Below are 12,322 nucleotides of genomic sequence, written 5' to 3' on the forward strand. Positions count from 1 at the left end.
AGCCTTCACTTCTGTGTCATGGCATTTAGGAGAGAGGCAGGCAAGACACTGGTTCAATACACAGTTAAGCCTCGTACGTTTGTAGACCTAGAATTTCAAGGAAGTATAAAGAAGCCATGATAAAAATGACTGACCTATTGTTTTATTTTGGTATTTAGATTTTTCACCTGCCAGCACTCTCATTATATTTGCAGCAATAGCTTAGTATAACTTAAGTCTTGCATTTAAAAAAAAAAAAAAAATTAGCTTTAGGGGAAATGTTGAAGAAACTTCTGAAAGTCTGTGGCTGAGGAAAGGGTTTGATCTGCACTTTCAGCAGCATGCGATGGGAATAGAGATTGCCAGCAGGAGAGAAAGTACCAGAATGTGTAACTGGAGAGAGCTGATCAGAACACTTAAATGGAATTTAATTTTATTTGAGTATGCTGTTTCTTCACAAAGTTAAATTTTAACAAGGTCATACTTGAGAGAGTCTCTTACATGGTGGAACTGTGGATTTAGGACCATGCACTGCCAAATTCAGAGTAGGAAAACTACACTTGCAGGAGCTGGGCTCTTGGCTCTCCTGTGTCTCAAACTAGCAAGCCATGCTCCTTCTGGTGCATTCACAAGAATGTTCAAATTATTTTGTTTTCAGTGTAGGTTTTAAAATTGTAGGAGCAGTTTCAAAATGGGGATTCTCATTCTCCAGTTAGAAGTTACTGAAACCACGGAGGAGTTTGAGATATCTCTGACAGGAAGCCTGGAGTTAAACTTCAGGGGATTGGTTTACGGGTGAAGATCTGACTCTCTGAGAATAATATTTTGCAGTTTTATTCTGGTTTTCTTAGAGAAGCAGCCCTTCGATGTCAATGTGGAAGTTACAGTGTAGGGGAAATCTTCTCTCATAAATAGGAATTAACGGATGTGTATTTGCACTAACTATGACACAGCTTTGCCAGTGACCTTTTCTCTTTGTGTCCTATTTGGGTTCTGGGTAGTCTCCCCTTGAAATGTCCCAGGAATATTAATTAATGCCTAGTGTTGAAATCTGTCATGAGACTGCATTCAAAAGCCAAGTCTAATTTGGCCTCACTTCTGGATTCTGTTTCAACCACTTTGCGTTGCTTCAGAGAGATAAAACCAGTATAAATCTGTCGTATTCTGCCAGTTGACAGTCTTCCCTCATAGGTGAGTCCTGAAAGCAATATCACAGCATCATCTCTATCTGCATTCATCACTTCTTTATGGATTTTGATACTCGGCTCAAAACTAGAAAATTACCTTTTTAGTATGGTGATCCTTGGTGTCTGCAGTGCTATCGGGAGTCACATGATCCATTAATGTGTCCTGGGAAATCCATCTAGTGAGGATCATCCCGTTCTTCAAGGGAATATAAAGATCTTTGGGGCTGGCTGTCCTACTCTGGCCACAGCCAGCGCTCTTTAGCTGTTAAATCAGTATTTTTTTACCAACCTTTTCAGCTATTGTTTGCCAATTTCAAACACAACACAGACAGTCTTGTCTTTGTCGTACTTGAGAAGGATATAAAGATTACAGCATACTATCTAAAGTGATTTTATGTTAAATTTGAACTTAATCCTGTACTTCTGCAGTCTGAATGTGTCAGCATGGAAGCAGCAGAACTGCTCCATCTGTTTATGGAAGGAGGCTTGGCTAAGAAATGCTAGGATGGAGCCTTAGTAATTCAGCATAATTCTGTAGGGTTAAGATGAGCACATGCTAGAGCACCGATTAACATTCAGTACTTAGAGTACAGTACCTTGTTTAATTAGGGGATAAGTAGTTCTTAAGTATTTCCCCACTGCCAGCAACTGTCGTTTCTTTTCTGAAAGCATGTAACCTACATCTGTGAAATCCCATTGTTAATGTTTCTAATTGCAGATTCCCAACATGTTTGGAAATGACTGACAACAATGATCTCTAATGTGCTGACTGGCAATCTGAGCCTAGGAAGAGATAGCATAATTCCTAAAACTTTGTGATTGCTACCATCCATACTTTAGACGAATAGTGAAAATATTTAGAGGTGCAATCTGGAGTGTGCAGAAAAGCTTTTGCTATTCTAGTGGTGGACGGTTCCTGCTGAAGATGTGGAAAGATGCCAGCTGGCGTCAATGATCGGTCATCCATCAATAACTTTAACTTCATGCCTGTAGTATAGTCAGTGGCTATTAGAATACCACCTACTATTTAACTCAGCTTTTTGAGTCTTACCAGAAGTGTATTAGATCTGCAGAGCCTGCAGCTTTCTATCAAGAGGTGGCCATGGCTACAATATGAGAAGATGGAGAGTTCCTCAACATCATCAGCCAATTTGGCTGTTGCTCTCTGATTGCAGAATCTTTTGGGTGGTCTAGTGACAGAAGAGCAGATACAGCACTGTTGCTTTTGCAAATGTCTGGATGTTTCTGCAAAATACCCTTAAACCTATGAACGTCTATACCTACAGATATGCATAGATGCTATTGAGAGAAAAAATCTGTACATCAGATTACAGTTAGATTGCTTTCTACAACCTGCTGTTAGTGCCCCTTTCCTCCTATGCTTTTGGCTAGATATACTGATTTCTGTCTGCTTGACAGAGGGAAGTATTCATAAAAAAACTACTGTCGTTTTTGAGAGGCCTGTGGAATAGGAGTGCACAGAAGAGTTGCCATGGGCCTGTAGAAGGTGTAACATTACAGTGTGTCATCTCTTTGTTAGTTATGCGTATGTACACACTCGTAGCCTCAGGCAATCAGTGTGATCAATGAAAGAAATTAAGTTCTCTTGCATTCACCATGGGGCAGTGCTGGTGAGGCACATACATCTGTGCTTGTGCTCTGCTTTACCCAATGTTTGCTTAATACCCTTTCACACAGTCAGGACTTGAGTGCTTGGTAATGTTAAAAGACATGGAAATGTTTTGATTCACCCAGGATTCCCAAAATGAACTTTGGATTAATTCTGAATAACTTACAGAATTGCTAAAATTCAGATCCATAATGGAAAAATAAATCACTTGCAAACCCTAGTTGGGAACAAACTGACCACGCCGATGAGTGGCAATAGTTGTTTTGGTTTTTTTTAATTTATGTCTTATCCAATGCCTGGTCTCTGCTTTGTTTTATGGAAAAAGTATGACAACCAAAAGTTGGAAATTTCATCACATCTGAGTATTTGACCCGACATCAGTGGATTTATTTAAAGAGTCTGGTTTTGTGGAAGAAAGGAAGTATAGCCAATTTTTTGTGAAGTCTCATAACAGATTGTGAGTTGCAAAATGCAGCGAGCTGGGAATTGAACTGTGTCCTCCAAGGCTGAATAAAATGGTTGTCTGCTAGTCCTTCTCCCCCTCTGTAATCTAATGCTGGTTTTAATGAATATACCCTTAGTACACTGGGAGGTAAAGGCAAACCTTGGGAAACCATCTTTTTCTGCCTTTTTGTGTGTGTTGGCAAAATGCAGCCTCCCCCCCCCGCCCCTTCCTGCAGCAAAGGGAGTTATTTAGGACATTTATTTGTTACAGCATCGCAGACATAGGGTGAGAGGTGGGGGGGGAGTGAGATATCAAGAGTCTGGTACCAAAGCAGATAAGAGGGCAGGCAGATATTCAGAAATTCCAGGCTGGTAGTAACTTCACTGTATGGTGCTCAGCAGTCTTCCATACAGAAGGATGAAATGATTAAATAGAAACTGTCAAACCCTCAGGACACTTTTCAGGCACTAGATGGAAAAGGAAAAGGGGAAAGAAAAGAAGAGATAAGAGGGAGGAACGCACCCTGAGACAGCATGTTGTAGACAAAGAAAGTTTAAAATCATCTCCAGCAGTAGCTCAGGTTGAAGGAAATGAAGTTGCTCTAGTCCTGCTACTCTGTCCAGTCCACTTTGTAGCAGCTAGGGGCTAGTCAGATATGCTGCTTCTACTTTTCCCTTTGTCAAACCATTGCTTTTCCCAACATCAGTACCCTGCTATATTTGTTATAGCAGGGACAGGAGAGGCAGCCTGGCTGAAAACCCCCTCAGCCACCTTGCAGACCTGAATTCTGTTTCCTACTAAGTCACTGCCTGGATGTATACGTTTGTGCAAGTTGCTTTACACCTGTGCCTCTGTTTCCTAAAGTAACAAACAGAAATAATGAAACTAAGCTCCTTGGATTTCAGCGTTAGCGTTTCTTGTTTGTGTCTTGCTCTCTGCTTTATCCCTGCAGTATAGAGATTGCAAATTTTATTGATATGAGATAAAAAGTGCCTAGAGTCTTAAATCCTACATGTATAGCTTTCTGCCTTAGAACAGATGATAAAGGATCAATAATCTTATTATGAATCAGGATTCTCTCACAGAAAAAATATTCACACAAGGAAGTGAATGGTTGAGTTTAGTCAGCTGGCAGTTCAATAATTTATTTGGAAAATAAGATCAAGAATCAGCCTCTGCTATAGCAAGCAATCGTTCCCATTAATGTATATTAGCATTTTTTCAGTTTAAAATTGCGTTCCAAATAGGCTGAAAATGACTGTGCAAAAGCATGAAGATGGACTCTCGTATGACATATTGACAAACAGCCTAGAAGAGTTTTGTATTATTAGATTTTGCATATAGCAGTTGCTGCAAAAAGTAATGCACTGCATACATAAAATACCATGTTTTGCATTTAATTTTAAGGCACAACATAGAGTAAGTCACAGGGGTACATCAATATCTACGATACACTTATGAGTTATACTGATCAAAACAGTATTTGGAATACCATTTCTTTCAGAAAAGCTGTGGAGATATTTTGCCTTTCAAGGTCTCCTTTAGGCATACAAAGATGGGATTTCTTTAAAGAGCAAACAAAAGAAAATTTGTCTTCTCAATTTTGCGTTCAGTTTGGCAGAAAGCTTAGCATAGTAATGTTCTCCAGTAACGTTCTCCTACTAGCTGTTAAATGATTAACTTGTTATTACTACTTCTACTTTTGTTTGTTATCACACTGCAAACACCTATTGACTTGGAATTCATGCATAAAAAGCTGAGGTATAAGTGATTTTAGAATTTAATACCTGTGTGTTGATGCTATTTTGCTAAATGACTTTTCCTTCCTTTAGTCACCAGTAAAAGGATGTAATTTTTTTTTTTTTAAAGTCTTCAATGCTACATTGCAGGTTTCACAGAATACATCTTAATTAATGTCAATGAAAGCAAGAGCTTGTTCTCATCAATGGGTCATTCTCTAGCATCATTTAGCTGCCTTTTTGGCTATATTTTTATAAAAATCCTCTGTGCAGACCACTTGCTGCTGGGGAAACAACAAAGAGCTCCTTTTATATAAGAAATCTTCTTAACCACTAAAATAAGCTATTTTCCATAGAAATTCCAGTCACCTACTTTCCGTTTTTATCCTTCAGCCTGATCCAGAACCTGCCGAAATAATCAGATTCCATCAGACTTTAGATCAAACCCTCGCAGCAGGAGTTTTGTCTGACAGTGCCGCAGGGACGTGACTCCCGTACCTCTTTGCTGGCCTGTTTCTGAGTGACCCTGCAAGTCCCATGGCAGTGCACAGCAGTTATGATTTTTCATATATAGCCACGCTCCCCCTTCTACTCAGCTCTGCAGCAGAGCCTCGCTTCTACTGATAGGCTTGTGCTTTCCCTCAGGCCTGGACTGAATTTATCTTTCCAACTTAACTCTGCAGATTCCCACCACCAAAGAAATTCAGGTTTCATATACACTGGCTTTGGAGCTTGCTCTGACAAAGATCCATTTATCTGAGAATTATTATGGTGCCAAGAGATGTGGCAGTTGCCATAGCAACAATTACATATTGTGTTGAATACCAGAGTAAATACTATAAAGAACACGAGCCACTAGTGGTTTTCATTAATTTAACGTTCCTTTTTTAGGCAAAGTGTGTCTTGTAAGTTTATTCACTGTATGTATGAAAGCTTAGATCAAACGCGTGGGCTAGCTTTCCTTCTCTTTCCCTCAGTGCGCAACTTCAGCATGTAAATGAGAAGTACTTGGTTATTTAAGGAGAGAAAAATGGTCTTATAGACTGGAAATATGAATAATTGACTGTGAAACAAGAAGGTGTTAGCTTCTGTGAATGTTCGGTGCTTTTCTCTGAGTAATCTACATTCAGGTTTTATGTGAACTAGGGGTGTGTTTATCTAGGAAAAGGGACCTTGTGCTCTTCAGTAGTAAGCGGAGCTAAGACAAGTGAAGAAATATGTTTAACTGATTCAAAGGTGAAATGAGATGATTTTTGAAACATACAAACCTTGGCAATCCAAATTATTAACAGACTAATGAAAAATGAGAGGCAAAAATATTGTAAATAAATGCATTTTGTTAAAAATAAATAAAATCATAATTCCTTTCAGCCCTGAACTGCATTTGGTCTTCTGAGTTAGTTCTCCCTGCAGTAACAGGTGTCATCCATGGGACATTTTCACTATTGCTTGGTGTGCTTCTGGTGTAAACGTAAGGTTTTTGTGGAAGCTCAGAACCAAATGCAGTTCTGGAATGCAACCAATTTTATTCTATTTTGTTTTAAAACACACTTAGGTCTTATCCTTCATCCATAAGACTTAATGGCCAAGCTTCCATAAATCTCAGTGAGAGATTATTCAAAGATTGATGAAGTCTTTTATCTGAACTAAAATTCATCCTGGCACAGAGTGCCAATACCTATTTACCTCTTGCCCCTAAAACATTTTTATGGAGTTTGAATGGCAGATGAGTTGTGTGAAGACATTTTGAATCAAATTAGCTTCTTTTTATGATCTAGGATGCTAACTGTCCTTTATCCATTTAAAAAAAAAATCCACTAAATTTTGTGGATAAGTGATAAGTTGTTATGCATTGACATATAATTTTTTTAAAGTTGTTATTGTTCTGAGTCCAGACTGAAAGAATCATGATGATATAGAGAAAACTATGCCAAACCTATGCATTAATCTCCAGAGACTGATAGAGTTGTGTGGAAATTTGTGCCGGAGGTGCAGGGAACATTTAAAGGAACCATTTAGAAAAGGTTTAAATTTAAAATTCATTGTAGCAAATGAGGATATAAGTGTGAAAGCAACAGGCTAAGCATGATTTAGTAGAACATTAAGCAAGATCATAAAGGATAAGTAGATGTCTCATAGGATATGTAATATCTTTCATTTATAAAGTGGCTTTCAGCCTGTAAGATCCTTAATGTGTAACTATTAAGTACACAGAGAAAGAGTATGTGTATGCCTGTCTATATACATACATCTGTAAAAAGAGGTATTTGCACATATATATATATCTCTTTATTGTTGATACTTCATAGAATCATAGAATGGTTTGGGTTGGAAGGGCCCTTAAAGATCATCTAGTTCCAACCCCCCTGCCATGGGCAGGGACATCTTCCACTAGACCAGGTTACTCAAAGCCCCATCCAACCTGGCCTCAAACACACAGAAGAACCTGAAAGACTCTGGTAGAAGTCTGGAAGAAGAAAAATTGTACACTTCGTCCACAGTTGTTCTCTCATCTGGCATGCAGGAATGACACAGTCAATGTATGACAACTACCCCAGTTTCACCAGTGGTACTTCAGATTTATTAAGGAACGGAGACAATTCCAAGAGGACATCAAACTAACTTGTGTTCAAAACTAAACTCAAGGTTCTTTTTTGTGTCAGAGACACAAAATATTGCTGGTGTTTTCCCACTGTAAGCTTTTCCATCAGCTTCCAGAAACAGGGTGGATTTGAGAGAGAGCCATAATAGGAGAAATTTTTCACATGAAAAGATGATTTCCTGAGTAAGAGTTTAGTCATTTCTCTCCATCAGAGACATCAATAATCATCCCTAATGATTGCCCCAATAGTTCCATGCTGGTTTTCACAAACCTGAAGGAACATTTATTATGGTTATTATAGTAACACCTATCTCAGCACACATCTTAAGCATTTAATGGAGCATCACAGGATAAAAATCTACATTTGTCCTCCCCCAAGAATTGATTCTGCCACAGCAAGGACAGATGGCTCCTCCTGGACTTAAAATTCCTTATTTGTTATCATCACAATTCTGTTGCTTTTAAGAGTATTCCTTTGCCTCTTGTTTTGCAGCTAGTTTTCTTAAGTACCTAGAATAGCTTGGCAAGTTGAAGATATAAAAAGCATAAGAATGACAGAGTTAGAGCTTAATATAATTTGGTATCTCCATAATAAACAACTTTGCTAATGTTTACAGTCATCTTGGAGTTATTAATCATCCTGTTCCTCAATTCTTATTTCACCACCAAATCAAACTGAATAACTGTTGCATCGAGCAGTTGATCTATCTTAGAAAAAGTTTTACTATGTGTTTATATATCTTGTCCCCACTCCCTCGTACTGAGAAGGCACCTAGGGATAGTGATTGCACAGGTGGAGGGGCAGCAGACCTGTTTGAACTGGCTAATAGTCCTGCTATGTGCAGTAGTTGGCTGCTACTAATACTTCTGGTAGCACTAAAATTCCTCAGTATCCATCATTACTATGGAAAAGAAAGATTCTTGTTTAAGGTAACTGGCAAAAAGATGTACAAATAGGAAAGGAGAGACTGAATTTTGCCTCTAGTTTCTTAACCACCTCACTATGACTGTAGTTTGGTGCATAGCAGTAAACAAGAAGTTTCCTGGGGAGCAGAAATAGATTTGTTGAAATATTTTTACTAATTGTCCCAGTAACTGGTTTGATTCAAGTTCTAGCTACACAAAATCATTTAGTCAGCAACTGTTCAAACTACCGTGAACAGATACACTTTAATTTACCTGCAAGTCAGCAACCCTTGCTGTTGATGATGCTCAATACTTATTGAACCATTTGGCATATGTTTGAACTCAGCAGGAAATTTTTATCTTGAAAAAATTTTGTCTTTCGTTTCTTTTTTATCTCTAGAATTATCTTGTGGTTTTGAGATAAATGAATCCTGGATCTAGTATGTGCAATGTTTTAAGATAAGGAATAGACTGTAACCCTTTTAAAATGAGGTCTGGATCTAGCTCCTGTTGTGGACATCTTGTGGACTAAATTGTATTATCTTAGTACAATACAGTAGCTTATGCTGCTTAAGAGGGTCCTTTTTTGCATCATCAATCAGAAATGGGTTAAATGCGTAACTGTAGTTAAAGTGCATTTGTCTCTATAGTGGTTCTAATCACACTGGAGAACTACAGAATATTTCATGTGGCCAAGTACCCTGTTCTACAGCTATTGTCAAGGCAGTATGCATGAACTGTTGGGTCGGTGTGTTGTTTTTTTTAAAAAGATCTCTGTCAAACATGATATGACATGACCTGTGTATTCACAAATGGAAATTTGGAGCGGTTTTTTTTGGTGTGTGTGAACTTTGTCTTCAAATTACTCATATCTCATATGAGTATAATTGTATAAATGACCAGATTTTCTGGACCTTTAAGGACTTTGCTAATACGAAACAACACAGCTAAGCATTTTCATATCCTCCTGATGCCCAATAGAACAAGCATGAAAAATATATCCATCAGATGGAGATTGATATACTTTGCAGACTTAATGATGATGATCTATGAGCTATTAAAAATTAAAAGAAAAATCCCATTTCTTTTCTTAATTTTTCTAGATTCCATTTGATGATGTACGTTAACATGTTGAATGTTTGTGGGATTTTTTTTTATTATTTTTTGCTCTTTGATGGCTTTTTTTACGGGATTGAACATTGATGTGCTGTATAAAGATTTATCTTCTAATCACCTGGAAGAAAGGTGAAAGTACAAGTTGTTTAAAATGTGGAAGACTGTACAAAACTTTCATTTTCAGATATTGACATAGAAATTTTTTGTATAGGAATTTCAAGGGTATGATCCTGTGAAGTACTAGACTGTCCTAGGAGATGCTGAGGACTTTATACGTGCACTGACATAAGTGCACATTAGGATGACCTGACTTTTTTGACCTCCCAAAAAAAGAAATGCTAGTAAGAAAGCTGTTCGTGTTTGCATTACTAATAGTTTAAAAGGCTGTATCAAAATGCAGAGGGTTTCTTTCAAGCACAGCTGTGGAGTGGTAAAACAGCACATCAGCCCCTGTGAAATAGGGCACTTGAGTGCTCTCATGAGGCACATCATTTTGATTTGAATATTGTTGAACTCACTAACAAAAATTCCAGTAAATTCAAAATTCATGATTGGCTGACAAATACTTTACTTTGAAGTTTCTTCTTTGTGCAGGAAGAATATTCTCATGCCCCTGTGACTTTTTTTTCTTTTCCCTGAAGATGAAATAAAATGTCAGCCACTTCTGTTTGAGAGGCAATTCATGACTGCTGAAAGACTGTGTTGGTAGACAAAACCCCTGGTGGGACCAGGTGTACTCAGTCATTGTGCTCCAGCGTGGCAGCATGTGGCAACAAGAATATTCAGACTAGATCTTTTGTTCTTTTTGCTGTTCTTACTACAAACTATAAACTTATGCTGCAGATTAAGATGATTATTACACTACTATCCTGTATTTGATTTGGCATACATTAATTCTACTAGCCCTTTGCAGCACAATTGCCTGTTAGAAAAGAAAACACTTATACTGAATTCCTCATTTAGGAGATGGGGATTTCATTATTTTTGTTACTGACTCAGTCAACAGACATCAGTTATAGACTCATTCATTTACTGTCACTAATTAGATCAAAAACTGAACCTACATACTGAGAGGTTTATTGGAACTGTTCACATGTATTTAATTTCTCCATCTATGTCCGTAGAAACATTACTAATATATTAGTGTGGGATACCTTGCAAGAGAGACATTAAAACATGTTCTTTTCAATGCATACACTGTAGTTTTGTGTTGAGAAACGTAATATAGGAATATGTATATGTTAGGGTTTTTCAATAAAAGAGAGAAACGGTATGAGACAATTTTTCAACAAAGTCATGTTCCTGTTAATTAAAATAATAATTTTAAATTGATACAACTGATTGTTCTATGGACTCGTTTCAATAATGCCTGCAATTTGATACTGAGCAATTTTTATTTGTTTGCCCCTCTCTTGGTTTTCAACAGAGGTGGTGAATTGTTTCAGTAGCAGGTGAAGGGAAAAACTGTCAACTCTTCTGTGTGATCCACTTAATACAATGCAAAGTTCTTCCTATTACCTGTCCTTTTTGGTTACTCTGTTGCTACTCTATTGCTATGTGAATTAGTAAAGGGGAAGATTTCTCCTGACTATGTCAAATGAACTATGGATAGTTCATACTCTGTGTCCTTAAAAACTTATGTAGCTGTGCAGGGTAAGTTAAGTAACTTTCTGACTTTATCTGCAGACAACCTTATTTTTTTCTCTCCCGCTGTATTGTGTTGTGCTGCTCTATTGTCTTGTCCTCATGTGGTTTGCTGTCTTCTCCCTTCTCCCAACAATCACCCTTTGGAAGTTCATATGGTCATTGAAGTCAGAAAAGTCGGTTGTGCTTCATATTGACCCTCAAATCAGGAATTCAGGTGGAGGTAAGGGGAGGGGATGCTAAAACTTCAGTTCAAAGATTAAAAGTCAAAGTTGGGGAAGATTTGACTCTGAATTTGGCTCACATCTACAACACTCAAACTCATTGCTGACAAAGTTACATTTATATGTGAGGTAAGGCTTGAAGCTTTAAGTTACAAGGTTGATTTTTCGGGATGATTATTCACAAAACCATGTAATTAATCTGTCATAGGAAAACATAGAAAGCAGTACACCAAATGCAATCTCCATTAAGTCAACATGAGTCGTTCCACTGACTTTAATGAGCTTTTGAATCTCCTTGTAAATCTGCTATGCGGAGTGTCCAAATAAAAATTTATTTGAGGGTGACCTTGATGTTAATTGTTAGTGGTTCCATGTTGTTTAATTGCCAGGAAAACTCAATGCATTAGTAGGACTATCATATGGTATAGTCCTTTCTATTGGATACTGTTAGCATCAAGTTGATATATATAATATTAATTGTGCATAATGTTAGTGGGCAGTCACAGTATGCCAGTTATATTTTGTGTCTATGAAACAGGGGGGGGAAAAAAAAGGAATTTCTTCAGTTATTTTAAATGTCATTTGTGCCTTCAGCTGAATCCCTGCAAAATTAATGCTTTTTGATCAAGTAGCTCTTCAGAGGATCTCTGAAGTTTCACTCTTATTCAGTGGCTTTTAATCCCAGATTTTGTGTATTGGCTGTAATTACTTCAAAATTATATCTCAAATTTGTAAATACCATAAGGCAGATTCTATTCAGTCCTATGATATTTAATAAATTTAACATCTGCCAGAAAAGTTCAGTCATCTGTATCCCAAATGGAAATGTTTCCTGCTTTAACATGTCATA

At 37.6% G+C, this 12,322-nt stretch overlaps 1 protein-coding gene across 2 annotated transcripts in view; it reads left to right on the forward strand.

Moving 5' to 3' along the window:
* Window positions 1–12,322, forward strand: part of CDH13 (cadherin 13) — a 507,409-nt gene that overhangs the window by 174,689 nt on the left and 320,398 nt on the right. The window lies entirely within an intron of this gene.

The sequence above is a fragment of the Rissa tridactyla genome, chromosome 4 (assembly GCF_028500815.1).
Source record: "Rissa tridactyla isolate bRisTri1 chromosome 4, bRisTri1.patW.cur.20221130, whole genome shotgun sequence".
Lineage (NCBI taxonomy): Eukaryota > Metazoa > Chordata > Aves > Charadriiformes > Laridae > Rissa > Rissa tridactyla.